Source organism: Notolepis coatsorum (assembly GCF_963971535.1).
Source record: "Notolepis coatsorum genome assembly, chromosome: 7".
Classification (NCBI taxonomy): domain Eukaryota; kingdom Metazoa; phylum Chordata; class Actinopteri; order Aulopiformes; family Paralepididae; genus Notolepis; species Notolepis coatsorum.
Genome location: NC_140171.1, coordinates 162627384 through 162654137, shown reverse-complemented (window position 1 = coordinate 162654137; position 26754 = coordinate 162627384). Strand labels below are relative to the sequence as shown.

Sequence of the window (26754 nt, the reverse complement as noted above, 5' to 3'; positions counted from 1 at the left end):
GAATCAGGAAGCGACGAGGGCGGCCTGTCCCTCCCACGCAGACCCTTGCCGCTGAGAGATCGCGCTGTGCAGGTGAAAAGATGCGACGGCTGCCTCCTCGAGTACCGGAGGGGACACGTGATGCAAGGCTTCGTCCACATTGCAGCCGGCTTGTGGGAGGCATGGCCTAACAGCGTTCGAGACAGGGGAGGGTAGAATTGGACAATACGAAATTGGGGACGGGAGAAAAATTTAAAAATGGGGAGAAAAAGTAGATAAAAAAACAATAAAAAAAACAATACATCTACAGAGCGTTTAGAAGGTTTTAAAAAAGATTTAAAAAATGTATGATTTAAAAAAATGTGCAGGTCCAAAATGAATGTTGTCGTTTACATGTTGCATGTGTTCCCTTCCCTACTTCCCATGTCCCCCACGTGGAATGCGCCTGATTGGATAAATGACATGATGTCACTCTAATGCAACATCTAGTGCCTGAATGTGATCTATAGCACCTTTAAACGAGAATCAAGCTAAATTATATAAAAAAACAAATCCCTTTCAACTCCATACCTCTGTCCAGTTTGTACAGCCCGGGTTATTTGAGGCATCGAGCTAAAGGGAAATCAAGAGATCATCGTTTGACATAATTATGCATCTTTGTGGTGAAACACAAAACTCTGAAAATAAGACTTGAAGCGTAAACAGAACGAAGCAGCAGAATGAGACGTGTTCACGGGTTTATTGAACAATTTCTATGGAAGAACCAAACCAAACGAATTGTTATTCAATATACAACATTTCTAAAGTGTTAAAAACACATGTGGAGGATCTTTAAGGTTTGTTTTAACCTGCTCGGACGTCCAGACGGATGGGGTTTGTCCATAGAGATGTATAGAGTGTGATGTCATAGAGATGTATAGAGTGTGATGTCATAGAGATGTATAGTGTGATGTCATAGAGATGTATAGAGTGTGATGTCATAGAGATGTATAGAGTGTGATGTCATAGAGATGTATAGTGTGATGTCATAGAGATGTATAGAGTGTGATGTCATAGAGATGTATAGAGTGTGATGTCATAGAGATGTATAGAGTGTGATGTCATAGAGATGTATAGAGCAGCGATTCTCAAACTACGGGTCGCGATTGGCAAAAAAAAGTGCGAATTGGCAAAAAGAATAAAAAACTCTGATAGAGTTTTCCACCCGGCAGCTGTGTGTATTTGCCATGTCTCGCCCCTTCATCAACGGAGGCCGACACACAGTATTCCAATACACATCTCACTACATCCTGTATAATCGTGGGAGGGGGCCGGGGGTCTTGTCTTTTGTGTGTAACTTGGACTCGCGATGAAATGGACTCTGCACATAACCAACACTGAAGTGAGGTGGCTATCTCGAGGCGGAGTATTAAATCACCTTTTTTAACTCAGAGAAGAAGCGCAGATTTTCCTTGCAGACAAAAACAACCCATTGGCAGAGAAATGTGCTGATAATGAGCTGGATTACGAAACTCCGTTAGTGACAGTCCAGGTTAATCAGCGGATATTTTTGGGTAATTCATCTTTCGTGTGATGAGCCACTGAAAGTCAAGTTCACTGGACAGGCCCTCGCAAAGTTCTGGATATCAGTCCGGAACGAGTACCCAGTGTTGTGTAATGCTGCGCTGAGAAAGCGTGTCCCCTTCTCATCAACATAGTAGAAGCGGATCTCCGCCAAAGCGCACGTGAGTGCATTTTCTTTTAGCCAACATATTTTGGCTAAATATGCCTCGTTTTATAAATGTGTATACGGAAACAATTCTGTTGCTTTTGTTGATAATATGAATTAATTTAATTGATAACATAGTGCTGTAATTTCATTTTCTAATAAATATGCATGATCAAGTTCAACAACGTGTGCTTTTATTTTGATATTCCTTATTTCCACGTTGAAATAACGTTGGTGGGGTCGCCAAAAAAAATCCTAAATAAAATGGGGTCGTGGTATAAAAAAGTTTGAGAACCCCTCGTATAGAGTGATGTCATAGAGATGTATAGAGTGATGTCATAGAGATGTATAGAGTGATGTCATAGAGATGTATAGAGTGAAGTCTGGTTCATCGAAATCATCATTATCTGTCCAAAATCCCTCACCAGCCACACCCAGGATTTCACCCTAAATATTGATGGTACCATTGTCACCCCCTCCACTCACGTCCGTAACCTTGGCATCATCCTGGACTCCACCCTTTCTTTCCTCCCCCATGTGAACCACATAACCAAATCGGCCTTCTATCACCTCCGGAACATTGCTCGTCTTCGCCCCTCCCTATCACTCTCCGCTGCTGAAACACTGGTTCATGCATTCATATCATCAAGACTAGATTACTGCAACAGCATCCTCTACGGCTCACCAAACACTATTCTCAATAAACTCCAATATGTCCAAAACTCTGCTGCCTGCATGCTCACCTCCACCCGTCGCTCTGATCACATCACCCCTGTCCTCCACGACCTCCACTGGCTTCCAATCAAATACAGGATACATTTTTAAATACTACTCATCACATTTAAATCCCTCAACAACCTTGCCCCTCCCTACCTGTCCGACCTCCTCCTCCGTCACACGCCCACCCGTCGCCTTAGGTCTGCAGATGCCAACCTCCTAACACCTCCCACGACCAAGCTCCGGACCTGGGGCGACAGGGCCTTTGCTGCTGCTGCCCCCTCCCTCTGGAATACCCTCCCCAGCCATATACGTGATGCAAACACCCTGACATCTTTTAAATCAGCCCTCAAAACTCACCTTTTCAATCTTGCTTTTGACCTCTAATTCTGTCGGTTTTATTTTATTTTATTTTGTCATGTATTATTTTGTTCTGTTTTGTTCTGTTTTTTGTTTTGCCATAGTTTGTCTCTCCTGCCCATGTAAAGTGTCTTTGAGCACCTGGAAAAGCACTATATAAAATAGATGTATTATTATTATTATCGAGGCCCCGAAGGTCGATTTGGTTCTTTTATGTGACTGTCGGCTCACGTGGCCCAATCTGAACAGTCCTACAGCAGTAAACACCACCCACCTGGAACTCCCCGCAGATTAAAACAAACTGGCTTGAGCCACAAACTTACCGAACAGGACCATGGTATGTGTGGTGATATTTTGTGTAGAATAAGCTATTAATTAAGCATTACATCACGCGCAGGAGTGGTTTGTGACCAATAAACCATGCCTAGGGGTGGTCGTTAGGCCCGAGGCGCAGCCGAGGGTCGTTAGACCCCCCTAGGCATGGTTTATTGGTCACAAATCACGACTGCAAGTGATGTAAAGCTTTTATACAACTGCCAGATTCATCCAACCTTATTTCTATACAATAAACACACATTAATCGAAGATTTATTGAAAAAACCATCCGCCAGAAAAAGTAGTTCCCACAACTACAAAAAAGACAAGTTGCCTCCATGTGGAAGCAGCTTGAAGTGCATCCAACCAAACTAACACATCCAACTGTGTATTATTGGAATGATTGAGAGAAGTTGCCTCATGTGGAAGCAGCTTGAAGTGCATCCAACCAACTAACACATCCAACTGTGTATTATTGGAATGATTGATTGAAAATTTTATTACCAGATGCAGAATGGGTACAATACAGTACGGCTCAATACACACAATTGTTAAGGGAATGCAGACCTACTTTCCATATAACTTCATTCTTAGATGCTTCTATATAAAGTAGGTAAAACAAATTAAAAAGTCTTCTTTGCCCTATAGGAAAAAAACGTTTTCTTCGCCCTATTCTTTTATTTATTTTTTTAAACCTACTGTAGAGGGCCTAAACTTAACCAGTTGGAAACCAAGCGTACAGTAATAAAATTAGCAATCAATCAATCAATCAACTCAATAGGCCATGCTCACTTAGAACAGCGCAGCACCCAGCTCTCTGACTATCCCCCGCGTTGCAGGCAGAGTGTGTGTGTGTGTGTGCGTGCGTGTGCGTGTGTGTGTGTGCGTGTGTGTGTGTGTGTGTGTGTGTATGTGTGTGGGGGGGGGGGGGGGTTTGTGTGGCGGTGGGTGGAGACTAGAGCGAGCGCTGACAGTCGAAAGGAAAAATAAATTGAAAAAAAAATCGCAAATTAATCCATCAATCAATCCGCGATTTTTCTTTTGTTACAGAATGATTCAAGACCCATCAATTACATCATCCAACATTGTTTAAACGACTAAGACATTCGCTGTGACAGAATCGCTTGATATTTAGTCGTTTAGTCGCCATTAACATATCCATTTGTAAAGATTATTGGCCACCTTCTTGTGATCCGGCGGAGTGATGTGATGTGGGTCGGTTGTGGGCGGGTCCTGGGCCAGCAGCGTGGATTGTTGCCAATAAAGACGTGTTAATGGCCAATCAGAATCGAGAAATTTGCATGCCGTTGTATAATGTCACTTAATTATTTTATGGAAGGCTTCAGTTATCCGTTTTATGAATCCAAATGACACAGATATGTTACAAACAAGTTAACGGGGAACTACGCCTAACTTCACAATTCATACATGTTATTCCTCTGGTCTAAGACAGACAGTACACAAAAAGTTGTGTATGTCGTAAACGAAAACACTCCTTTTCTGGACACTTTTGTATCACAAACAGTACTGTATTTGCAAATCTGATATGTCATACATGTATAGATGTAGCAGTACTGTCTATCTGTATGTCATGTATGTCATATATGTTATGAGGAATTGAAAATGGGGGACCCTGATGTAAACAAGACGAAAGTCTTTCTCTGTACAGTGTTGTTTGTACAGTTGTACAGTGTCCCCCACCCACCCCTCCTACCCAACCCCCCCCCCCCACTCCTACCCCCCCCCCCCCCCCCCCCCCCACCCACCCAACCACCTCCAACGTACAGTCCCCCCCCACCCCCACCTACCCAATCCAATGTACAGTTTCTATGTCTAATGTATATACTCTTTTCTTTCTGGACTCTTTTTGTATCACAAACAGTACTGTAATTGCAAATCTGGTATGTCATAAATGTATAGATGTAGCAGTACTGTCTATCTGTATGTCATGTATGTCACATATGTTACGATGAATTGAAAATGGGGGACCCTGATGTAAACAAGACGAAAGTCTTTCTCTGGTCTGCATCCCCTTAACAATTGTATGTATTGAGCTGTACTGTACTGTACCCATTCTGCAATCTGTTAATACAGTTTTCAATCAATCAATCAATCAATCAATCAATGGTCTGCATCCCCTTAACAATTGTATGTATTGAGCTGTACTCTACTGTACCCATTCTGCAATCTGTTAATAAACTTTTCAATCAATCAATCAAAGTCCAAGCCACGACGAAGCCCCGCCCAGACGTTGGGCTTGCGGCTCTGCAGATATACCCTACTCGGTACTCGTTCACTCCGCCAGACCGGAGAGAGACCGCCAGAGTTCCCTTCGCATCAGTGACGCCAGTCCAGTTGAAGACGAGGTGCGAAATACAAGAAGTAAACAAGTGTGTTCTGTTGGACATTTCTGTGGGGATTATTAAACGTTGTTTGCGGATTCAACCAAGGCATTCAAGGTGAGACTGTAGCAATATTCCTTGTAGATAACGTTCTGTTAGCTAACGAGCTAACGCTGTGCGGCTAACGGCTGCTAGCTTGTTGTCCTGAGTTGTTGTTTGTCTCTGAGGTTTGGAACAAAGACGAGCGGAGCAGCTAATTATTAGTTATGTTTCATCTGCCACTCATTGAAGAGTGTGATCACATGTTCACTGGAAGTATTGTTTCCAACGTTAGCCAGCTAGTAGATGTGTAAGTTAGTCACAAGCTGACTGGTTGTATACAAATAAAAGTGCTACTTGACCTCTTTGAGACACAACATTCATATCTTAACGATCCTGGCCAAGTCTATGAACTAGACCCAGGTACCCAACGCTTCATGATGTGATATGAAAACCATAGAGGTGCATCATTGAACAACGTTTCTCCTGAACAGCAGAATAATTCATGATGATGGTGAAATGCTCATCTCATCCCGACCAGCCTGAATCACGGCCAGCAGTCTTTTGTCTGCCGCCATTGTGCAGCTTGTGCTGATTACAGGGGGATGGTTGGTGAGAGGATGGTGTGGGGGATGGTTTATTATGGTCTGCATGGTGACGGAGGTGTTTAGAATGATAAGCCGATAGGGGGTGAGAGCATGGAAGCGGGGGGGGGGGGGGTCTGGGGCTGAAAGGCCAGAGACTGAGTGCAGATAGGTCCCGCCCACACAGGGGGAAACATTCCACCGCTCTACATTTTATTGTGATGGTTCCTTGATTGATTGAAAACTTTATTAACAGATTGCAGCATGCAGTATAATACAGTACGGCTCAATACACACAATAGTTAAGGGGATGCAGACCAGAGAAAGACTTTCGTCTTGTTTACATCAGGGTCCCCCATCTTCAATTCATAATGACATACGCAACATACAGATATACAGTACTGTTACATTTGTGATACACAAGATATTCAAATATACAGTACTGTTAAACAGAGATCCTAACAGAAAATACATACGAGGGGGAGGAAACTGTACGTTAGGAGGGGGAGCCGTGACCCCTTGTCATTTTGGTCAGCTAGCAAACAACAGAAGGATACCTGTGTACAACAATGTGGAACGCCCCACAACCGTGAAGGAATGTGAATCCCTACCCTCCTTCAAAACCGCTCTCAAAGAGCACCTACGGGTGGCTGCAATTAGAAACTGGCCCCTGTAAATGTCCAAATCGCCCCCCCCCCCACCAATGTACAGTTTCTACCCCTTCGGATGTATATATTTTTAATGATATTTTTACTACACTGTTCTGTTTAAATGTCCTGATGCATTGAAAATGGGGGACCCCGATGTAAACAAGACAAAAGTCTTTTTCTGGTCTGCAACCTCTTAGCAGTTGTTTTGTATTGAGCCGTACTGTATTGTACCCATTCTGCAATCTGTTTAAAGTTTTCAATCAATCAAGGCTAAGCCTTAAATGATTATCTCTGAGCCAAGCCGTGACCCCATTGCTTCATATCTTCAGTATACAATCCAGTTTACAGCATTTGAAGATTAAACTAAATACGCCTCTCCATAATGCAGAGAGACTATTTTATTTATTGTGACCCCAGTCTTGTGTGTACAGTGAAAATCTGTAACGTTAGACCAGTTCAAAGTACTTCCCAGATCTCCTGTCCTCTCCTTCCTCTAATTCTGTTCCTTTCTCAGCCATGTCAATAGGCCGGAATAAGTTGCGGGGGGGACGACATTCTTCATGTATCTAACCGATTCGTTCAGGCTTACTGACGTTTTCCCAGTCCCTCCTCCTCCCTGTTCGCTAAGTGTTGGTGCACCAGAGGTACAAAGAGTGCCCCAAGAATGTGAAGCATCCACTGTATCTCTCAGTGTTCACACTATTCTAAAGTGATCAGAGTGAAGCTATGGTGTATTTCAGATTGAATCTCTGGTGTATTTCACAGTATATTTCAGAGTGAATCTCTGGTGTATTTCAGAGTGAATATCTGGTGTATTTCACAGTGAAACTAGTGGGATAGTGTGTACTACAGTAGGTTAGGGGTCTCTGCATGTGTAGCAGTGTGTAGTGGGATAGTGTGTTCTGTAGTAGGTTAGGGCTCTGCATGTGTACAGGGGGGGAAATTTAAGCCCGCCACCCGCCAGGGGCGCTCAGTTTTTACCTTTGGCGCTTGCCACTGAGAAGTCTGCCCGCCGTGTGGCGTGTAGACGTGTAGTTCATAACGATACTCTTATTTTGAAAATCTGTGCGGGTCTCATTTCCGTTCCAAGCGCAGCTCCAGTCATAATATCGATGGCTCCGGCAGTTAGCAACATTCGGTTCGTATGATACTCTTATTTTGAAAAAAAACGTGGCAACGAGTCATATCCGCCCAGCCCTGCAGCGGGATACTATTGGCTTCTGCTGCTCGTATCAACACAGAGGCAGTCTGCTCTAGTCTAGATCGGACCTCCATGAGCTACCGTTACTGTTTAAACAATGACCCAGTCAACTATTCACTTTTAGTTTAATACATGACGAGGCATTGTCTAACGGTATCTAGCTGGCTAGCTACTGATAGCTGCTGATATCAACAAATGCTCCAGCAATAGTCGACTCGAGTGCATAATACCTCCGTTCCCTCGTTAGCTAGCTCACGTTAGATCTATATGTCCCAGTAAACTAAATTGTCTTAACGTTATCTAGCGGGCTAGCAGTAGCTACAGATAGCTCCTGATATCAATGTCTTATAACATTGATTCAATGCGTATTCTAGCTGAGGGCTTGATGAATGTGATTTGACCAAAGAACCGTAACATTATACCAATATGGCCCAGCTGCAGCGCCGGAGAATCCTTGCATGCTGAATGTAGAGTATTAGTATAGGGTCTAGCTGCAGCGTCGGAGAATCCTTGCTGGAGCTGGAGGCTACTCAAGTATACACACAGACAGTGGAGCTGTTTGCAGATAGCGAGCATTTTGACTTATTGCGTGGTGGCGATGTCTCGCAGATAATACAACTACAAGTATGCTTATATAATATATATTTTATTTAAATTTCTTTTTTATATAAAATATAATTTTTTTAATCAAAAAAAATTGGCAGGTAAGAAATATGCTTGGTGGGTAGATTTTTCCCATCTACCCGCCACTGGCCGGTGAGTCAAAAAGTTAATTTCGCTCCCTGCATAGGTAGTTAAAAAATAAAATAAAAAATTATATCCTGTTTTTTGTTTACACAATTGGTTTTCGATTAGTCGACTAATCGAAAAAATAATCGACAGATTAGTCGACTACCAAATTAGTCATTAGTTGCAGCCCTACACTGTAGTGTGTACTATAGTGTGTACAGCAGTAGGTAAGTGCTGTCTGCGTGTACTGTAGTGTGTACTATATTGTGTACTGCAGTAGGTTAGGGCTCTGCATGTGTACTGTAGTGTGTACTATATTGTGTACTGCAGTAGGTTAGGGCTCTCTGCATGTACTGTAGTGTGTACTATATTGTGTACTGCAGTAGGTTAGGGCTCTCTGCATGTGTACTGTAGTGTGTACTATATTGTGTACTGCATTAGGTAAGCGCTGTCTGCATGTTTACTAGTGTGTACTATATTTTGTACTGCAGTAGGTTAGGGCTCTCTGCATGTGTACTATAGGGGAAGGATTACATACGAAGACGTTAGTAAGTGATGATAACAATCTGATACGAATCCTCTCGATGTCTCTCTTTCATAGAATAATTTGTGATATCTGTGATGCTCAATTGGTATTTTTAATGGGAGTCCATGAGCCTTCAAACATTTTAATAACTGAGTAGAAATAATATGGAACTGGTGAGGTTACATTTTTTATGTATATCATGATAGCTACAAAAACCCTGTTTGTTGAAAACATCTCCCAATGTATGTATGCCCTGCTTTTCCCATTTGGGGTATCTGATAGGTCGTTTCCCAATAAGGAGTTCATCGTTATTGAATAGGGGAGTATGGCTATGCCAATTATGTTGGTTAGTATATTTTTTGTGTGTTTCTCGCCATAATTGAATCACATGTGTAATAAGAGGGCCAAATTTCACTTCGCATTGCTTAATTGATAGTTTGGTGTATACTATGTCCTGCAGTCTATGTGGTGCTACTATCTTTTCTTCTAAGTTTCTCCAGGATACTGATGCTTGGGAGTCAAACCAGGTTGTCAGTGGTCTTAAAGAGTACACTTTTAAAATAGTGGTAAAAGTCTGGGAATGCTAATCCACCGTCGGCTTTGTTTCTCTGTGCGGTGAATCTTTTTATTCTTGGAGGTTTATTATACCAAACAAATTTATATGCGGTGGAGTGTAATTTTTTCCAGTAACCATCAGGAGGGGGTAGTGGTAACATTGAGCTAATGAAGTTGATTCTAGGTAAGACATTCATCTTAACTATTGATACTCGGGCCTGTACTGAATTTGTAGGTTTGGACCACCTGTCAAATTGATCTTATCTTGGACTTTTGTGTAATTGCACTTCACAGTTTGGTTTATAGTAGGGAATACCTCAACTCCTAAACATCTGAAGTGTTTTACCATTGGTATTTTTCCTGGAAGGAGTATATTCTTTGCAAGGGCGTTAAGTGGTAGGAACGCCGACTTTGGCCAATTTATCCTAAATCCCGATAGATTGCCAAAGTCATCAATCAACTTGAGAAGATGAGGCATTGAGGTGGTAGGGTTTCCCATGAACAATATTACATCGTCCGCATATAAACTAATATGATGTTGTGTGCCCTTGATTGAGATTGGTTCTATGGATTGGGATTGTCTTATATACTGTGCTAAAGGCTCTAATGATAAAGCGAATAGTCCGGGACTAAAAGGGCAACCCTGTCTGGCGGAGCGCGATACCGGAAAAATTCCGGAGGTAATTATACCTGTTGTGATCATGGCCGATGGGTCTTTGTATACTACTTTTATCATATCAATGAATCCGTTTCCTAACCCCATCCTTTCTAGTACTGCCCATAAATAAGACCATTCCAACCTATCAAAGGCTTTCATCGCATCCAGGGACAGCATTGCTATAGGTGGGTTGACATCCTTACTGGCATCTAGCACATGTAGTAACCGTCTTATATTATCCGTGATCAAGCGGCCTCTTATTAGCTTGTTAAACTGATGTTACCGTAACCACCAGTCCCCACCCCACCTTCCCAACTCCCTCCAATGTACAGTTTCTTCCCCCTCAAATATATACTCTTTTTTTTAGAAACTCTGTCTCTTAACACTTTGAGCGCCAGCCGTGTTTTCCTTTTTACCCCCTTGAATGCCACCATCCACGGCCAATGTTAACGTTACTATCGCCTTATTCGCCTAATCTATGTTTTAAATGATGGCTATGTGTCTAATCTGCCCGTCGCTTATCAAAGAATCATTTTCCAGTCAACATTGTCAAGGCAGATTGTTTTTTTATCGCTTAATTTCCGTCTGATAGCATTTTGAAAATCACCCGTTTTCGGGGAAAAAACAACCCATGCCTATGATAATCGCCTTTTACTGGAATATTCCAGAACGTTGTCATTTGTCGGCCTATTTATGAATCGTTTTCAAATAAACGCTAGATGATCTATAGTATATGTGTGTGCACGCACGCTCGTGCTGTGCGCTGATAATCGCTGCTCTTATTTCCTCATGGCTTTTACAGTCAAAACAGCCATATCACATAAACGCTTATATATCCGTGAAAACGAGTCTGATTATCCTAACACTGATAACATAGATTCCTTACCTGAGGTCAGATGGTATCCAAATGGTTTATTCCAATTTCCGATCGCCATTCGAAAAAATCTATAATTGTATTGATCCATTGTGTGTACAGTATAACCCATATTCGCCGTGGCTCAGAGGCTCCAGAATGAACTCTGGTAGACCCCGGCTGCATCAGTGAGAAGTAAAATGTGGAGTCAGAAATCCGTTCTCCCATTCACTTTCATTGAGTCCATTCCAAAAGGGTGATTTACCATCTGGGAGACAATAGGGTGCTTTTTTCACATCTGAGCGCCGGCGGTCCCTGGATCTCCAACGGTGTGATGCAATATGATTTCAGATCGCAAATAAAAAATAAAAAAAAACGAGAATACTCGTGACGTGGCATTCAACAGTCGGGGCGTAAACCCGAGAATAGCCGTGAGTGGCATACAAACTGTTAAACAGTTTCCAACGACATGGTCTATGTGACAGGCGTTGTACTCTTTAAACAGTGCTAGGCCTGCCACGATAACACATTTTGCTGGGCGATTAATTGCCCCCGAAAATATCGCGATAAGCGATATTATTGCGACCGGTTAGAGAATTTTTTTTTTGGAGAAATTTATTTCCCAAAACTTTTATTTTGAAGCCCACCGCTCCGTCTTTTCCGGTGTTTAAGACTTTTATTTTGAAGCCCACCGACCGGACCGGAAGTATTGTTGTGATTTTATCAGGTACTTTTTGGGTACCAGAAAAGTCACGTGAAACACTGCAGACCACTGAATAGAGACGCGTCTCTAGGATTTCATAATCATTATGTTTGCAGCAGGCACAAGTGCAATAAACAAAGGATACAGTCACTGTGTATTCTGCCTCATTTATTGATTAAACAAAACCGACATCAACACAATTTGCCACCGAGCGGAGAGTTTCGCAAAAAGATCGCTGACTTGTTAAGGCTTGTTGTTAGGTTAGGTGCTAATGTTGTGCTAGCGTTTTAGCATGGCTATCGTACATAGCGTGATCAATATAACTCGCTATTGATTGTTTGTATGAGTAACGTTAATGCTAGTAGAATAGACACAACGTGAGGTAATCACCATCCATTTTAAACCGGTTATTACCTAATGCTAACGTTAGCAAATAGACGCGACTGGTAACGTTACAGCTTGTTAGCCTAATGCTCATTAACGTTAGCATAGACAGCCTAGCTAACGTTAACGCTTGTAGAATAGACACAGAGGTAACGTTAGCGTTAGCAGAATAGACACAACGAGGGTCTCGTTAATGTTGTTATTGATTGATTGATTGAAACCTGTGTTTACTCTGTTTGTATGAGTAACGTTAATGCTAGTAGAATAGACACATTGTGACTGACAAGGGGCACTGGGTCCGCCTCATTAAAACAAACGCGCAAATAGCAATTAATCGCGCCCGTCAAAATCATTGCATTCATTTTAATTATCGCGGCAATTAATCGATTTATTGCTTATCGCGGCAGGCCTAAACAGTGCTGTATTTCTGTAGATCTGGTATGTCATAAATGTCTGGATGGAACAGTACTGTATCTGTATGTCATGTAGTATGTCATATATGTAATGATTAATTGAAAATGGGGGACCCTGCTGTAAACAAGACGTAAGTCTTTCTCTGGTCTGCATCCCCTTCACAATTGTGTGTATTGAGCTCTACTGTATTGTAGGGGTGGGATAATACATCGATCCAGATCGATATATCGATCTATTATCAATTATCAAATAGGATCGATGCAACGTAAAAAGATTGATTCATATTGCGATACTCTTATTTTGAAAATCCCCTCGTGAGCATATCCGCCCGGCTGCAACAACAACAGTAGCTCAGCGCAGCTCAGCGTGTGTAGACGTTAGACAGCATTGCTTCAGAGTCCGCCTATTTTGCCCGAAATAAGTGCCTGTTGTTTTTTTCCCCACAAGGGGTCAAATGCATCTAACATGCTTTCCATCCTCGCCATTCCTTTATGCCCTAGTCGCGTTAAATACCGAAATTAACGTTGCGTTAGCTAACTAAGCTAAGCTGATAGAGCGATAGAGAGAACAGCCGAGGTCCACTAGGGACTGGGAAGGAGGGGGGGTTACTGCATTCTCGAGATAGCCCCACTAACAGGATCTGGCCGGTACTGCACCTTCTGACTCCCAATATGCCTTTTCCAGCCAAAATACAGCGCTGTGATAGGATATTAATATCGAGAAAAAAAAAGAAAAACGAACCAAAAACAGTGAACAGGAGGTCTATTTGTATTAAAAACAATAGATTGTTTTTCATTTAAATGTCTGGAAGAGATCAAAAATAAAAATGTCAAATGATATTTCCATTGCCTTTTTTTGTTGTTGATTTAAATGTTACTGATTGTGTTAAATGGGCATATAATATCGTCTCATATCGATCGCAGGCACCTGAATAGAATCGTATCGTATTGTGGCAGACTTTGTGATATCGAAAAATATCGTATCATTGTCCAAAGAATCGATATCGTATCGTATCGTGATGAAACTGGTGATTCCCACCCCTACTGTATTGTACCCATTCTGCAATCTGTTAATAAAGTTTTCAATCAATCAATCATAACCACCGTAGCTGGCGTTGGTAACGGTTAGAAAAGTTAGCTAGCTAACTTGCTGGTCGGGGAGCCCAGCCCAGCATCTAACGTTTGTTTGCAAGCAAGCTACAGGTTGACTAGCCATAGATGGCTTACCCGCGCTGCTGGCCAACGGGGACCAACGTTGCCACATGGTGGCCATCTTGCAAGCGTAGAGCAGACCCACTCATAACATGCATGTCTATGGTGCATGTACTCTCGCAAGATGGCCGCTGCTGAAGTACGTGGGAGACTCCGCCTTGAGCCATCTAGTGTTTTATATCTATGACTAGTAGCTGCACCGGGAGCTGCACACAGTGCTGCGGCGTCTGCTCCTCCGCCAGCCCCTCCCGCACGCATGTAAACACGGTATCTAGCCGGCTAGCTACTGATATCTCCTGATATCAACAAATGCTCCAGCAATAGTCTAGTACTAGTGTATGATACCTCCGTTAGCTCACGTTAGCTTAGCTCACTGTTCAAAACGAAATGTCCCATTCAACTAAATAGTTCACTGAGGCGTTGTCTTAACGTTATATAGCCGGCTAGCAGTAGCTACAGATAGCTCCTGATATCAATGTCTTATAACACTCATTCGATGCGTATTCGAGCCCCGGCTTGCATCGCAGTCACAAACGGGGATAGCTGAGGGAGTAGGGTATATCTGCAGAGCCTAGGGTATATCTGCAGAGCCGCAGATATACCCTGCTGAGGGCATACGGAATGTGATTTGATAAAAGCAGAGTATACACACAGACAGTGGAGATAGCGAGCATTTTGACTTGTTGCGTGGTGGCGATGTCTCGCAGATAATACAACTACAAGTACAAGTATAATTATATAATATATATATTTTATAAAAAAATAAAAAAAATAATTTTTTTTAATCAATAAAAAATTATCGGTATCAGATCGGTATCGGCCGATATGGCTCAAGACGATCGGTGATCGGTATCGGTGGCAAAAAACGTGATCGGGGCATCCCTAGATGGAACAGTACTGTATCTGTATGTCATGTAGTATGTCATATATGTAATGATTAACTGAAAATGGGGGACCCTGCTGTAAACAAGACGAAAGTCTTTCTCTGGTCTGCATCCCCTTCACAATTGTGTGTATTGAGCTGTACTGTATTGTACCCATTCTGCAATCTGTTAATAAAGTTTTCAATCAATCAATCAAAACCACCGTAGCTGGCATTGGTAACGGTTAGAAAAGTTAGCTAGCTAACTTGCTCGTCGGGGAGCCCAGCCCAGCATCTAACGTTTGTTTGCAAGCAAGCTACAGGTTGACTAGCCATAGATATATATCACTAGATGGCTTACCCGCGCTGCTGGCCAACGGGGACCAACGTTGCCACATGGTGGCCATCTTGCAAGCGTAGAGCAGACCCACTCATAACATGCATGTCTATGGTGCATGTACTCTCGCAAGATGGCCGCTGCTGAAGTACGTGGGAGACTCCACCTTGAGCCATCTAGTGTTTTATATCTATGACTAGTAGGGATGCCCCGATCGATCGGCCACCGAACGTTATCGGCCGATAATCAGTATAAATATGCGATCGGTGATCGGTGATAATGCTTTATTTTCGCCGATCGTCAAAACCGATCTCACTCGCTGAGTTCTGTCTCAGACACCGGGAGCTGCACACAGTGCTGCGGTGTCTGCTGCTCCGCCAGCCCCTCCCGCACGCATGTAAACACGGGTCTAGTCTAGTGGGACGGGACCTCCGTGAGGCGCTAACGTTAGCTACCGTTACAAAATGACCCAGTCAACTATTCACTTTTAGTTTAATACATGATGAGGCATTGTCTAACCGAACGGTATCCAGCCGGCTAGCTATTGATAGCTCCTGATATCAACAAATGCTCCAGCAATAGTCTAGTACTAGTGTATGATACCTCCGTTAGCTCACGTTAGCTTAGCTCACTGTTCAAAACGAAATGTCCCATTCAACTAAATGGTTCACTGAGGCGTTGTCTTAACGTTATATAGCCGGCTAGCAGTAGCTACAGATAGCTCCTGATATCAATGTCTTATAACACTCATTCGATGCGTATTCGAGCCCCGGCTTGCATCGCAGTCACAAACGGGGATAGCTGAGGGAGTAGGGTATATCTGCAGAGCCTAGGGTATATCTGCAGAGCCGCAGATATACCCTGCTGAGGACATACGGAAATGATTTGATCAAAGCAGAGTATACACACAGACAGTGGAGATAGCGAGCATTTTGACTTGTTGCGTGGTGGCGATGTCTCGCAGATAATACAACTACAAGTATAATTATATAATATAATTTTATTAAAATGAAAAAAAAATTATATAAAATAAAATAAAAAAATTAATCAACGATCGGTATCGGCCGATATGGCTCAAGACGATCGGTGATCGGTATCGGTGGCAAAAAACGTGATCGGGGCATCCCTAATGACTAGCTACCTAACGGTACCTTGGTAGCTAGCGTTATGTTTAGCTATGATGTTATGTAAAACAAAACAACTTACTCGCACATCCAAGTAAAATTGGAGAAGGGTCGCCCTTGCTTTGCAATTCCGTGGGCACTGCGGAAAAGAATGGCCATTTTCCGCTGATTAGCATGAACAGTCAGAGATGCCAGGACAGGCTGGGCTTTGGCTCTGGCGATTATCACACTATCACCGTGTGATTTGGACGTCTCATGGAATTTTATGCTTTCTAACTTAATTGTCGAGCATCCAGCAATAAACGAGTTTCGTTTATCATTTTGAATGTGCACAACACACCGTGCAGTTCATTGTACCCTGCTTAGCCCGATACTCCAGCCACGTTCTCTCCTCACCAGACTCACTGTATCGCCATTTCTCAACGTATTTTCGAACATACTTCGTTTTTTTTGGACCTTCTCTGTCGTGTCGCTGGTAGATGAACTCGGTTCTTCTGTCTGGGGCTGGACATCTTCTGTCCTCCTTTTTTCCTGGGGGCAGTGGGGGCTGCACTCGCCAATCATAAAAAATTCTCTCATTTGGCAAGTAAAGTGGCCTAATTTCCTCCCCATGGTGTGTACTGTAGTGTGTACTATATTGTGTACTGCAGTAGGTTAGGGTTCTCTGCATGTGTACTGTAGTGTATACTATATTGTGTACTGCAGTAGGTTAGGGCTCTGCATGTGTACTGTAGTGTGTACTATATTGTGTACTGCAGTAGGTTAGGGCTCTCTGCATGTGTAGAAGTGTTTAGTGGGATATATCATGTGCCGGTATGACATTTGATGGTATGATACTGATGGTATGATAACATTGGGCAAAAATACCGCGCTTTCACGTTATTCGAAAAAAAAAATTGTTTCCCCATTGAACAAAACATATTTCATTACAGTGCACAAACACGCACAATCAGCTTTTCTGTAAGTGTTATTTATGAATGTGTGAAGAGACTGTCTGTATTACACACAGAGGGAACTGTCTGACCACTTTAAATTTGTACTAAGTACAACTAATAAGTAGGGGTGCACCGATATATCGGTCGGGTATCGGTATCGGCCGATAAGTGCCTTGTTGACTGCCATCGGCCTATCGGCCGATAAGCTCAAATGTGCCGATGGCAGTAGCCGATAAATATCCATCAATTTGTGTCGCGTCAATCTGGTCCACACATTCAAACTTTGAAAAAAGTTTCAGTCAAGCGACCTGCACAATGCCGCCCCCACACACACACGCTACTGCATCAAAGTTACTACTTATGATTAACAAAGGCATTCGTTTTGTGGCATTAACGGTATATAGTTACACGTTCAATAACATCAGCGTATTTACCGGACCATAGCAAGCATTACACATTCATATCTCAGTTCCTACCTTTGCTCAGAGAGCCCGTACTGAGTTGTACCCATTCTGCAATCTGTTAATAAAGTTTTCAATCAGACAAATGTATAGAAAAGCTTTTATTATAACATTCGTTGCAGTAAAATCATTATGCCTCGTTTGGTCATCCTGCGGAGCGCTGGTAGTCTACTCGTGGCCGCGGGGAGCTAAAGTTATTAGCACCGGTAGGTTTGTTGTTGATCTCTCGCTGCAGATCGATAGCGGATTTCCCGGAAGTAAAAAACGAATAAGCGCTTGCCGATTGGTGGTAAGAACGGCAGGGGCGGGTGCAAGCGGTGTGTCGTAATTGGCAGAATCGACTGTCAATCAAAATTGTTCTGTTGCATTGCTTTGGTTGAGAGATAGTGCTCTCTTATTAAAACTAATAAACAAGTCTTGAGCAAGACAAGTTAGTCTGTTATGAAAGCCAGTGAGTATTGTATGACTCGGACTTCAGCAATAATCATGACTCATGAGTAGGCCTGCCACGATAACACATTTTGCTGGGCGATTAATTGCCCCCGAAAATATCGCGATAAGCGATATTATTGCGATCGGTTAGAGAATTTTTTTTGAGAAATTTATTTCCCAAAACTTTTATTTTGAAGCCCACCGCTCCGTCTTTTCCGGTGTTTTAGACTTTTATTTTGAAGCCCACCGACCGGACCGGAAGTATTGTTGTGATTATCCTAAGCAGAAACTATGAGCCGACAACATGTCTCGTCCGGTTCTGTTTTCGAGCTAATGATAAAACAAATTGTTGGTGAACAACTAACTTTCGGTTAGTTTTAACGTTAGCTACTAACGTTAGATGCAGCTACTACAGGCAATCAACGATGAGGAGGAAGCGTCAAAGCAGTATATAATAGAATAGCTGTGGTGCGTAAGCACTGCAGCACGACTCGAAACTACCGGAGTGTTATAATAAATTAATTCATGTTTAACTTGTCCCCGTGTCCAGTCCTTTGACTAGCCCCACCCGTTCATTGTAAACAATGATGCATGTAATTGTATTAACGTTATTCTGTGTTGTACTTGTAGCTATGCTATACGTTGTATTTCGTTTGTTAGCTATTTAGCTAATGTTGTTAGTAGGGGTGGACGGTATAAACGGTATACGGTATAAGTAAGGGATAATGTATAGCTTTACTCGGTCATTGTCGCAAAATAATTGACCTTCACTCCGTTTAAAACACCTCGGCGCGGCGCCTCGGTATTTTAAACTCCGTGTCGGTCAATTATTTTGCGACAATGACCGAGTAAAGCTATACATTATCCCGCTTATTACATGGCTAACTTACTAACAATATACCTAATTCATTTGACAAATCGCAGTTCTGTGGCTCTGTCAGCCCAAATAAAGTGATTATTATTATCGCGAGCAGCAGCCTCTGTTCTGGCTCCGCTGTGTTCAGGCTCCGCTCGTTGCTCCGCCCCCTGTCATCGCCGGCAGCACTGAAACAGTGTGTGTCAGTGGGCTTGATTGCGAACAGCTGCGCTCTGCGGTCATTATTGAAAAATCTGCGGTCATTATCGAAAAATAATGACCGCAGTCGGGGGGCTGTTGACCAATCACAAGCAAGCATTTCGGCGAATGTGAAAACACCATGTAATAAACGGTATTAATTTGCTCTACGGTATGGATTTTGACTATACCGTGTAACCGGTACAGCAGCTCTAAAATAGCAATGACGTCATGTAGGCCTGCCACGATAACACATTTTGCTGGGCGATTAATTGCCCCCGAAAATATCGCGATAAGCGATATTATTGCGACCGGTTAGAGAATTTTTTTGAGAAATTTATTTCCCAAAACTTTTATTTTGAAGCCCACCGCTCCGTCTTTTCCGGTTTAAGACTTTTATTTTGAAGCCCACCGACCGGACCGGAAGTATTGTTGTGATTATCCTAGCCGACAACTTGTCTTGTCCGGTTGTGTTTTTTAGTTTTAACGTTAGCTACTAACGTTAGATGCAGCTACTACAGGCAATCAACGATGAGGAGGAAGCGTCAAAGCAGTATATAATAGAATAGCTGTGGTGCGTAGGCACTGCAGCACGACTCGAAAACGACCCGTTATAATAAATTAATTCATGTTTAACTTGTCCCCGTCTCCAGTGCTTTGACTAGCCCCACCCGTTCGTTGTAAACAATGATGCATGTAATTGTATTAACGTTATTCTGTGTTATTCTAACGTTACACTACAAATAACGCTACTTGGTTAAAAGGAGCAACACTATTGAGAAATGTATTAAGCTATATGTGGCGTTGCTACTGCCCCACGGAGCTCCCGTGCTGTGCTCTGTAGTAACGCCAGCGGCCAACCCACACGGAGAGAGACTGCAAGGGGCACTGGTTCCGCCTCATTAAAACAAACGCGCAAATAGCAATTAATCGCGCCCGTCAAAATCATTGCATTCATTTTAATTATCGCGGCAATTAATCGATTTATTGCTTATCGCGGCAGGCCTAACGTCATGTAACCACAGCGCGACTATTTCAATCGCATTTGCCCCTAAAAATAGATAGAATTAGTCATAGATAATAGATATGTGCAAACTGGAAAAAGTTATTTTGGAGGCTTCGCGCAGTGGGCGTGTCAACACGCAATTGTCATTTCATAATAAACACATATCACTGCGGCGCACAGCAAGTTTCAATTTCAGTTCCTGGCATTTTTAACCAGTGGAGAAAGGTAAGATATTTCCCTATCGTTTTTCTTATATGAATTATTCTACGTTAATAAAACATACCTGGTGATCAACTACAGTTTGCTGTAAACATTACGATATGTGTGTGTAGTGTTATTATGATAACGACGGCAGCAGCGGGAGCCGGGAGGACGGCTGCAGCAGTGGATTTGCGAATAGCATGCAGCCGCAGAGCCAGGGGCTCTTGCAGGTCTGGTCACAGGCCCGTCAAACAGCGCCCCCCATCACCATTTTGTGTGTCAAATTGTTGACACATGTGTCAATTTGTTGACACGTGTCAATTTGTTGACACAATTGTCAATTCTTAAAGCTGAGGATGAGTGGCACCTTTGTCTCAATTCTTATTCAATTCAATTCGCTCTGCGGCTCTGCAGCTACATATGCTTCTAGCAAAATCCAGCCCCGCTGTTTGCAATGGGAGCAGGAGTCTCGACTCGGGACTTATTTTATTTGGAATATAATGACTTTATACGCAAAAGTAGCCTAGTTTTAAGTTAAAATATTATAAATCTACATGCCTTGAGGATGTCATTCTTTATATAGCCTGCCTATCAGGCAAAAAAAAGTATTCTAACAGAAACACTGATACCGTGATATATACCGTTACCGTCTATGCTTCAAATTATACCGTGATATAAATTTTAGACCATACCGTCCACCCCTAGTTGTTAGCATGGAATGAGAATCAAAGCTCTATCTTTCATCTTTATTAACAGTCCAGTTTCTCCGGGCAGTAGCGAGTAACTACTTGGGTCTAAAAATAGCTAACGTTACACTACAAATAATGCTACTTGGTTAAAAGGAGCAACACTATTGAGAAATGTCTATGTGGCGTTGCCCCACGGAGCTCCCGTGCTGTACTCTAGTAACGTCAGCGGCCCGCCTCCCAACACGGACAGTGACAAGGGCCCGGGGCACTGGTTCCGCCTCATTAAAACAAACGCGCAAATAGCAATTAATCGCGCCCGTCAAAATCATTGCATTCATTTTAATTATCGCAGCAATTAATCGATTTATTGCTTATCGCGGCAGGCCTACTCATGAGCATTATAAAATAAAAACACACATGGCATGGTGGAATTAATACCATAAACATATTTCTTGATGTTTCCTTTTTTTAAGTAAGTAAAGAGGCCTATGTTCATATCGGTGAGCACAATTTGTAACACAAAAAGAGACGTGTAGCCTATTTATTTATTTAATATTTTATTTATTCATTTTATTATTATTATTTTATTTGTTGCCATGCCTAAAATAATAGTTAAGCATAGGGCAATTTTCTTTTCATAAACAATAATAAATTTTTTTGTTATATGGTTATAATAAAAGCTTTTCTATGCATTTGTCTGATAGATTGATTGAAAAATGTATTAACAGATTGCAGAATGGGTACAATACAGTACAGCTCAGTGGACTTTCGGCTTTTTTACATAAGGGTCCTCCATTTTCAATTCATCAAAACATTTAGAGACATACAAATATACAGTAGTTTCATAAAAAATTAATAAAAAAGTATATATATATATATATATATATATAAAAATAAATTATAATTTAGTATCGGTATCGACCGATTGTGTTAGTTGAACAATCGGTATCGTGGCAAATTTTCATATCGGTGCATCCCTACTAATAAGTACAGAATAAAAAGTACTTCCAAATAAACGTTCATGATTATGAATATGTAGTAAGGAGGGCTGGGCGATATAACGATAACGATAATTATCGCGATATATTTTAATAATCTATCGAAAAAAAAAATCTTTTTTTATTTATTATTATTATTATTTTTTTGACCTGCAACAGGGCAGTTTTAAAACCAGAGACGGTGGACAGACTTGTCTTTCTTACCTGCAACTTAAAGTAATGGCTTTGCTTGTCCAAATGACAATACTGACCAAATTGAGATTTATTTTTCTCTTGTCCATTTATTTTGTTTGCTTTCTAATTTAAAATACAGTTTGAAACCGTCTGTACACAGTAGGCTATGTGTGCTAGCAGAGCTAGACTCCAGTCACGAGTCACGGTGCACATGATGTGCGGTGGTTTGTCCACCAAAAAAGCGCCAAAAGATAGAAAAGAAACTAGCAGAGCCAGAACTGTTCAACTCCCCTGGAGCCACAGCCAGCAGAGAAGCCGGTTTACTTTTGCTTTCAAACCAGCTGCAGCCTGAGAACTGGAGTGTGAGGGGATGTAACACTAAAGATGGCGGCAACGACAAAGAATTGTGGCAAAATAAACTCTGTTCTGGCTCCGCTGTGTTCAGGCTCCGCTCGTTGCTCCGCCCCCTGTCATCGCCGGCAGCACTGAAACAGTGTGTGTCAGTGGGCTTGATTGCGAACAGCTGCGCTCTGCGGTCATTATTGAAAAATCTGCGGTCATTATCGAAAAATAATGACCGCAGTCGGGGGGCTGTTGACCAATCACAAGCAAGCATTTCGGCGAATGTGAAAACACCATGTAATAAACGGTATTAATTTGCTCTACGGTATGGATTTTGACTATACCGTGTAACCGGTACAGCAGCTCTAAAATAGCAATGACGTCATGTAGGCCTGCCACGATAACACATTTTGCTGGGCGATTAATTGCCCCCGAAAATATCGCGATAAGCGATATTATTGCGACCGGTTAGAGAATTTTTTTGAGAAATTTATTTCCCAAAACTTTTATTTTGAAGCCCACCGCTCCGTCTTTTCCGGTTTAAGACTTTTATTTTGAAGCCCACCGACCGGACCGGAAGTATTGTTGTGATTATCCTAGCCGACAACTTGTCTTGTCCGGTTGTGTTTTTTAGTTTTAACGTTAGCTACTAACGTTAGATGCAGCTACTACAGGCAATCAACGATGAGGAGGAAGCGTCAAAGCAGTATATAATAGAATAGCTGTGGTGCGTAGGCACTGCAGCACGACTCGAAAACGACCCGTTATAATAAATTAATTCATGTTTAACTTGTCCCCGTCTCCAGTGCTTTGACTAGCCCCACCCGTTCGTTGTAAACAATGATGCATGTAATTGTATTAACGTTATTCTGTGTTATTCTAACGTTACACTACAAATAACGCTACTTGGTTAAAAGGAGCAACACTATTGAGAAATGTATTAAGCTATATGTGGCGTTGCTACTGCCCCACGGAGCTCCCGTGCTGTGCTCTGTAGTAACGCCAGCGGCCAACCCACACGGAGAGAGACTGCAAGGGGCACTGGTTCCGCCTCATTAAAACAAACGCGCAAATAGCAATTAATCGCGCCCGTCAAAATCATTGCATTCATTTTAATTATCGCGGCAATTAATCGATTTATTGCTTATCGCGGCAGGCCTAACGTCATGTAACCACAGCGCGACTATTTCAATCGCATTTGCCCCTAAAAATAGATAGAATTAGTCATAGATAATAGATATGTGCAAACTGGAAAAAGTTATTTTGGAGGCTTCGCGCAGTGGGCGTGTCAACACGCAATTGTCATTTCATAATAAACACATATCACTGCGGCGCACAGCAAGTTTCAATTTCAGTTCCTGGCATTTTTAACCAGTGGAGAAAGGTAAGATATTTCCCTATCGTTTTTCTTATATGAATTATTCTACGTTAATAAAACATACCTGGTGATCAACTACAGTTTGCTGTAAACATTACGATATGTGTGTGTAGTGTTATTATGATAACGACGGCAGCAGCGGGAGCCGGGAGGACGGCTGCAGCAGTGGATTTGCGAATAGCATGCAGCCGCAGAGCCAGGGGCTCTTGCAGGTCTGGTCACAGGCCCGTCAAACAGCGCCCCCCATCACCATTTTGTGTGTCAAATTGTTGACACATGTGTCAATTTGTTGACACGTGTCAATTTGTTGACACAATTGTCAATTCTTAAAGCTGAGGATGAGTGGCACCTTTGTCTCAATTCTTATTCAATTCAATTCGCTCTGCGGCTCTGCAGCTACATATGCTTCTAGCAAAATCCAGCCCCGCTGTTTGCAATGGGAGCAGGAGTCTCGACTCGGGACTTATTTTATTTGGAATATAATGACTTTATACGCAAAAGTAGCCTAGTTTTAAGTTAAAATATTATAAATCTACATGCCTTGAGGATGTCATTCTTTATATAGCCTGCCTATCAGGCAAAAAAAAGTATTCTAACAGAAACACTGATACCGTGATATATACCGTTACCGTCTATGCTTCAAATTATACCGTGATATAAATTTTAGACCATACCGTCCACCCCTAGTTGTTAGCATGGAATGAGAATCAAAGCTCTATCTTTCATCTTTATTAACAGTCCAGTTTCTCCGGGCAGTAGCGAGTAACTACTTGGGTCTAAAAATAGCTAACGTTACACTACAAATAATGCTACTTGGTTAAAAGGAGCAACACTATTGAGAAATGTCTATGTGGCGTTGCCCCACGGAGCTCCCGTGCTGTACTCTAGTAACGTCAGCGGCCCGCCTCCCAACACGGACAGTGACAAGGGCCCGGGGCACTGGTTCCGCCTCATTAAAACAAACGCGCAAATAGCAATTAATCGCGCCCGTCAAAATCATTGCATTCATTTTAATTATCGCAGCAATTAATCGATTTATTGCTTATCGCGGCAGGCCTACTCATGAGCATTATAAAATAAAAACACACATGGCATGGTGGAATTAATACCATAAACATATTTCTTGATGTTTCCTTTTTTTAAGTAAGTAAAGAGGCCTATGTTCATATCGGTGAGCACAATTTGTAACACAAAAAGAGACGTGTAGCCTATTTATTTATTTAATATTTTATTTATTCATTTTATTATTATTATTTTATTTGTTGCCATGCCTAAAATAATAGTTAAGCATAGGGCAATTTTCTTTTCATAAACAATAATAAATTTTTTTGTTATATGGTTATAATAAAAGCTTTTCTATGCATTTGTCTGATAGATTGATTGAAAAATGTATTAACAGATTGCAGAATGGGTACAATACAGTACAGCTCAGTGGACTTTCGGCTTTTTTACATAAGGGTCCTCCATTTTCAATTCATCAAAACATTTAGAGACATACAAATATACAGTAGTTTCATAAAAAATTAATAAAAAAGTATATATATATATATATATATATATATAAAAATAAATTATAATTTAGTATCGGTATCGACCGATTGTGTTAGTTGAACAATCGGTATCGTGGCAAATTTTCATATCGGTGCATCCCTACTAATAAGTACAGAATAAAAAGTACTTCCAAATAAACGTTCATGATTATGAATATGTAGTAAGGAGGGCTGGGCGATATAACGATAACGATAATTATCGCGATATATTTTAATAATCTATCGAAAAAAAAAATCTTTTTTTATTTATTATTATTATTATTTTTTTGACCTGCAACAGGGCAGTTTTAAAACCAGAGACGGTGGACAGACTTGTCTTTCTTACCTGCAACTTAAAGTAATGGCTTTGCTTGTCCAAATGACAATACTGACCAAATTGAGATTTATTTTTCTCTTGTCCATTTATTTTGTTTGCTTTCTAATTTAAAATACAGTTTGAAACCGTCTGTACACAGTAGGCTATGTGTGCTAGCAGAGCTAGACTCCAGTCACGAGTCACGGTGCACATGATGTGCGGTGGTTTGTCCACCAAAAAAGCGCCAAAAGATAGAAAAGAAACTAGCAGAGCCAGAACTGTTCAACTCCCCTGGAGCCACAGCCAGCAGAGAAGCCGGTTTACTTTTGCTTTCAAACCAGCTGCAGCCTGAGAACTGGAGTGTGAGGGGATGTAACACTAAAGATGGCGGCAACGACAAAGAATTGTGGCAAAATAAACATACATCTGTTGTTTAAAAAAATAATTTTTAATTTTTTAATTTTGTATACTCTATTCTTTTTTTATCGAGTGATATGATATTGTTATCATTATCGCGATATAATTTTTGGCCATATCGCCCAGCCCTCAATACGTTTTGTTAATGTAATCTACTTGCACAGATGTATGTTATATAGCACATAATTCACCCACCCTATGTGTTGGGGATAAGGGTTCCGCACGGACCATATTGTTTGTTACTTTCCTGTCTGCACTTTCCTGTCGGCAACAGAGTGTTGACGTTGATGTTTAATAAATGTTTAGCGTTGTCTTTCGACACCCCGCCTCAGACTCCTATCCTTTGGCACTAGGGCTGCACGATTTTAGGAAATAATCTAATTGCGATTTTTCGGACAGATATTGCCATTGCGATAAAATTAGCGATTATAAATCTTTTTTTAAGCAGCACCACAGATGTTTATTGTAAAATGCGGCTTGCATCTGGCCTACGCGGTTGGTCTTTTCGAGCCTGAAAATGTTTCTTTTTACCTGGGAATCGATACCGGTACCCAACGGTGCCTTTTTTTCT

The 26754-nt window shown here is 41.7% G+C and overlaps 1 protein-coding gene across 1 annotated transcript in view; it reads left to right on the top strand.

Annotated features, from left to right (window-relative positions):
• Positions 1–5419: 5419 nt before the first annotated feature.
• The window catches only part of LOC311231837 (uncharacterized protein), a gene marked incomplete at its 3' end in the record, with an annotated part of 41476 nt that continues 20141 nt past the window's right edge, over positions 5420–26754 (top strand). Inside the window, exon 1 of the mRNA XM_084318458.1 lies at positions 5420–5538. The remainder of the gene's footprint in view (positions 5539–26754) is intronic.